General features: G+C 38.0%; 1 long non-coding RNA gene across 1 annotated transcript; it reads right to left on the bottom strand.

Moving 5' to 3' along the window:
- Positions 1-765: 765 nt before the first annotated feature.
- Positions 766-5,047, bottom strand: LOC117755788. The gene is made up of 3 exons (XR_004612659.1): positions 4,897-5,047; positions 3,380-3,384; positions 766-777 (listed from the first exon to the last, which is right to left on the bottom strand). It is a non-coding gene; the product is annotated as an uncharacterized LOC117755788 (long non-coding RNA).
- Positions 5,048-6,104: the final 1,057 nt, after the last annotated feature.

The raw sequence follows: 6,104 nt of genomic DNA, 5'->3' as shown, positions 1-6,104 counted from the left end.
TCTCAAGTCAGACATTTATTTTGAAGCAGGCGTATATTAGTGCCAGGCCTTTATTTCTAGTTCCCACCTTTGATCAGTATATTTGATTATATTAAGGTACAAGGCCTCCTTGCTTTAATATCTGTTCCTGTTTGACCTGTAATATTGTAATTAGTCTTATATGTCCATTAACTATTAAATCTTTCTGTATCGATTTCTAATTAAAAGCACATCAGGTAACATAATCCCTTTATTTCTTAATAGGGGTTTTATTGTGAGGTATATTATTAAAGTGACCTGCACTGGTCCACTGCTGTACTTCAAATGTTGCTAGCACCATCTTGTGGTTCTTGTACTGTACTACATAATACAGTTATACATATACACAATACTCAGATGGAGTAATATGGGGGTGAAGGGTTGAATTGATTAAAACAATGAAATTGCAGATTATGCAACGCACATTATATGACACAGGAGTGTATCCTTCCTAACGTTGTTGTCGTAGCTGACCATAATGTTCAAATGCAACAACTCTAATAATGTCTACAGGAAGGAGCTGATGTAAATGTCTAACCAGATGTGCAGATGCAGTTGCCATCAATCTGCAGGAAAATTCCACATGTTCCAAACATTGCACTACCATAACCTAATATTATTTACATTATGTTAACATTGATATCATGCTAACAACGTCTAGTGCATTACACTGACTACAATTAATATTCAAATTAATCAGTAAATTCAAATCAAATAATCAAATTATGCACCCTTTCTAAAGTATGAAAACTGAAGATCCTATATCTACGGATCAATTCATAATCAATTCCATTTGATTCCTTTTATCATTAACATCATCATCATCATCATCGTCATCATCCAGCTGTATAACAGGTGTCTCCTGCATCCCAGGAGTCTGGTTCCACACCTCTCTGACACCCTCAACTGAGAGGTGGACATCCCTTTGACATGTCAAGAAAGATATATGACTAAGCAAGGGATTCGTGAAATGGCAGCTACCCTCAAAACTCAAACTAAAGTCAATGACAAAGTAAGGCTCCTCTCTCATTAATGTTGCTACAGCCTCCAGGGGAAATCCCATGGGTAAATAGCAATTATTACTATATTGGGAATCCTTCCGGTCACACTATGGAGCACAGGACTTCAACATTACATTCCTCCCCTCTCACTATCCAGTGGGTGGACACTTCACTGATGCTTGGAATTACAGTGCATAGCAATCCGTCGCTCTTCTTCACAATAAACAACAACGTGACACTAATGTTCAACCAGTCTGTGAGAAAGACAGCATCACTCCTCAGCTCTTTGTAAATAATTGGACATTTAAGGCCTCTGGAAATATGAAAGACAAATTGCGAGGTCATAGCTATCACCTGCCCTCTAATCACTATAAAACCTTCTTCACATAAGAAGATAGATGTCAGATACTCTAAGTTGAGTTTTTTCTTTACTTCACTGGCAACTCCTCATCATTCACTGATAGTCTTAAGCATTGTTCATTATCCTGATTAACCATTCAGCTGCTACATTAAGGATTTGTAAATGATACAGAATGGCCCTTTATAATCAATACTTTATATTTACATCAGGGGCGGGTCATCTCTACGGAGGCCACCATGTTTTTTACAGTAGCCCAAACTGGACAAACTAAACCTTTTGAGTTTTTATGACAACTGAAGGCTACCACAGGTTCTCTTTCATGTTTGAAGGGGAGGGTGAGGTGAGGGGTATTCAGCTGCAACATGCAACTTCACCACTAGATGTCACTAAACTCTACACACTGAACCTTTAGGTGTCGCTCCAGAATGACTTTGTGTTGTCTGTGTCCTTTATTCTTTTCATTCACAGCATATTTTGAATAACTTTCTTTACTTTAGGCAGCATCAACAAAAAAAACATATTGTGTAAAAGGTAGAGCCTGCGAGTAATGCATGAGTATTATGATTGACTTTATTCTGACCTAATTATTGCCTGTGTGCTCCTTTGAAATAGAGAATTGAGATCCATTGAATCTGAATTCACAGCTTTATTATCTGAGACTGATCAATTTAACTAAACCATCAACCAATTTCCACAAATCTGCCATAAAGTGACAAATACATCAATCAATCAATCAATCAAATTTTATTTGTATAGCCCATATTCACAAATCACAATTTGTCTCATAGGGCTTTAACAAGGTGTGACATCCTCTGCCCTTAACCCTCAACAAGAGTAAGGGAGAACTACTAAAAACCCTTTTAACAGGGTAAAAAGAAGGTAGAAACCTCAGAGAGAGCCACATGTGAGGGATCCCTCTCCCAGGGCGGACAGAAGTGCGTCCTGCAGTATGTTTAGATTTACGACCAAATAAACAGAAATGACTAGAGGGTATCTGCAAATAAGTTGTGTTAACAAAGAAATATATTTAAAGTCATGGTTACGGGGAAAACATTATTAAACACAGAGGGATGGTGTGTGAGAATTGAAGTCTGAAAAAATGACAGAGCAGAATTTCTAATATCTAAATCAGCTTATTTTTGTTTTATTGTGAAAGCCTTTGACCCTTTCACTTCTGCTCAAATACCTGCCACAACCGACACTGAACTAGCTAGTACATCAAAATGGATCACATACAGACATAAATAGCAAGTGGTGAATACAGTGGCTTTCCTTCTTTAAAAGGTGCCAATGAATCTTTTTATAGCTGCAAGCTAGGCATGTTGTTACTCTCAAAACACATTGAAGCAGCAGGAACACGGGTGCTGCAAAACCTGATAGATATTTTTCCAAGAACAGAATTGAGTGACAATGTATTTAGAATGTCTGTTTATTCACAGATGAAGGGTCGGGTTGCGAGTCATACATAAATGGTTCTGAGCGAGCCCGGATTTGACTTGGAGATAATTGTGGGTTGGGTCCGGTTCTGAGCTTTGGTGGTGCAGGTCAGTAACGAAATTCTTTATACCTATTGTTCACACAAAGGTTTCACCATATATATCATACTATGATATGGCCTATAGTGTACATATAACATGCATGCAGGGTATGCATTTGCCCTTCGTGCTTTTCAATCCATTTCGATAAACCTGACCGTTTAGGGGGTATTGTAAGTTTATTATTGTAATCAGAGGGCTGTTTTGTTGATAATGTTGTTACTGTGACCATGACTTATAACATTTTGCTCATGGCAGGATACGCTTGTGACAAAAACAAAAGAAAGCCAAAAAAAACGGCAAACTTTGGCCTATCATGCAATGCCCCCTGAATTTTGCACCCTTGGTAACCGCTTATGTCACCTATGCAATGGGCCGCTAGAATGTGTTAGAATGTGTTGAAGCAATCTTCCTCCTGTTCCTACCGTCCTCCACAATCGCATTCTGCAGCAGTGTCAGCTCACTGTACCTGAGAGTATCACTTCCTCAAGCCTTATTACAGCCATCACCTTATCAAAGATTGTCCTTGGTAACGACATCAACCAGTGTCTGAAGTCCAATGAGTTCAGGACGCCAATTACTTGTTATTATATGACCTTTGCAGAAAATCTGCTCCCAGGGGAAAACCTAAATAACTTTTGACGACATCCACTGACCAAACTCTGCTGCTGCTGCATATAAGGTGGTACAACTAATGTAAAACAGAATTTTATAATAAAATATAATTTTATTATAAAATTCTGTTTTCTATTTAAAAATATAATGTATTTTGTAATGTAAACTAATGGTAGCATCTTAGCCTAATAAGAATTAGTTGTGTGGATGAAAAAGTATTTCAGGAGAAGCAACTGCAAGGAATGTCACTATATGAAATAAATAATGTTATTTTAAGTTGACCAGTTTTAGGTTAGAAAAAAGGTACAAAATTTCAGCATTTTTGTATTTTTATTTTAGATACTACTATAGATTGAAGGAAAATTAAAAAGGATAGAGCTGGAAGAGAAGCATATCTTGCAAAAATGAAAAGAATGTAATGTATTTTGATTCACTGCAAGTCTGGACAAGTTTATCTTGCTGAGAGGCTTATTACTTTCACATAGCAGTCAGACCTTTGAGATTTTTAAATGGGAATATGCCAGTTTATTAGTTCTCATGTTTCATAGTTATCAGAGGAGGGAGAGAGACGGAACAAATGTGAAAGCCGCAGCTGTCCAGAAAAGAAAGGAAAAAGTGAGGCAACAGTGGAAGCAAGATCAGAGAGAGCACAGCCAAAGGGTAAGAACCACAGAAAAAACGTAGAATTTCTAATCTGAGTCAATGGACACAACTCCCATAGAACTCCTAGCACAGCTTCAACCTAACCCTCCCAAAATTGGTGCTGATAAGATTGTCAGTGTAAATGTAAGGCAACGCAGAGCATCCTTAACATTAAACAGAGAAGCAAGCAATGACAATAAATGACAGAGAGACAGCAAAGTTGTGCAGGAAAATGCACAAAATATAAATAAAGTTGAAGCTGACAAAAGGGAATCTGAAAAATTCTGAAAGCACAAAGAAAGAATAGAAAGTCTGAGAGGCAAAACGTAAAGCGGACTGAATCAGATTGCAAAGGAATTGGCCATCCAGAGAACAAATGAAAACAGTTGAACCCCATTCCTTTGTAGCACAGCCAAAGTGTCACACTTGAGCATGAATGGACCATGAGAAGGTCAAATGACTGAAAACGTCCTGCTTTTCTCAGCTCCATTTAGGACATGGGTAGGCAACCTTTATTATCAAAAGAGCCATTTTGCCCCCTCTTCCCCCAAATAAAATATAAAAACATATTGGATAACTCAGCTTATAAAGTTTTATAAATATATATATATATATATATAAAAACTATAGTTTGTTGCATTTATGAAATTATAGAACAACAATACAGAAAACTGTTGACATTTTATTGCTATTTTTACAACAAAGGAAAACACCAAACTCTTACAAACCAACTGCAGGTTCTACTCTGATCAAGAAGCTGCGGCGCTGATCTCTGAGCAGCTGTGACCAGAGAAACTCTGTGTTTTCACTGTTTCCACTGTTAAGAAGCAGCCGGTTGCTTCAAGTGAACAAGCTCTGATCTCACTGTGTGGGAGGGGGAGCCCCGGGGCCTGTGTGTGTGTGTGTGCGCTATCTGGGAGCACACACACACACACACACACTCACTCGCCCGCTCCTGGTATTTCATGAAGGTTCTTCAGATAATAATAAAGAAAAAATAAAGCAGTTGGGATAAAAAAAAAAAAAAGTGTCTACTTGTCCCCATGCACCCTGCTGACACAATCTTTCACTATACAACTGAGGTTCTCAAAGTAGAGGTGTAGAAATTTCATGATCGTGATATATACTTGATATTACCCTTGGTACATCGGTACTATCTGCCACCATCATAACCACATGTTGCTGTTTCTGAAAAAAATAAAAAATAAAATAAAAGCCGTCTGCTATGCTGAGGACTGTAGGCCTGACACATTTATAATGGTAATTATTGTAATTGTCAAGTGGACAATATTTTACTCTCATAAGCACTATAGTGACTGCTTACCTGTCGTGGTATTGTGCTGAGTTTGGTCTGCCTGCAGAGGATGCTAAAACCTTGGATGTTTTGATGATCCTTTGAAGTGGTGAGATTTCTGCACCATTCATTTTACTAGACTGAAAACTTCCTTTCAGTTCATTTCTCATCAGAGCATGTGTGTTCGAGTTAAATTAGGTCATTGCAAGGCAAAGGAAGCTCTAAGTACATGAGAAAAGGGTTCCCCTTTATGACTCTCTTTTTTTTCTTCCACACACACAAAGCAGCTCCTCTTTTCTTCTCTTTGGCACCTGAACATGTGTAGCCAATTGGTCCTTTCCCGTCCAGCTTTGTATACTGTTGCACTCTTCAGCATTACTAAGTGTCTGTGTATTCATGTGTCCGCTTATGCTTAAAAAGTGCACAGGGTGAATTTCTTTTTACAAACACTATGACACTGTTTGATTGGCTAGATTGTACCTCGAAAGTGTCACATGATGTAAAAGGCTAAATGAACTGTTCATTTGTTGCCAAAAAACAAGAAATGGGTGAATGTGTGTGTCGATTGGACAAAATGAGAGAAGGAAGTTGAAATTCCAAGAGAGGAATTTACAGGTGGTGGATGAGAATTGGTTACA

The sequence above is a fragment of the Hippoglossus hippoglossus genome, chromosome 22 (genome assembly GCF_009819705.1).
Source record: "Hippoglossus hippoglossus isolate fHipHip1 chromosome 22, fHipHip1.pri, whole genome shotgun sequence".
Lineage (NCBI taxonomy): Eukaryota > Metazoa > Chordata > Actinopteri > Pleuronectiformes > Pleuronectidae > Hippoglossus > Hippoglossus hippoglossus.
The sequence above is the reverse complement of the archived record's forward strand: the minus strand, read 5'-3'. Positions and strand labels throughout refer to the sequence as shown.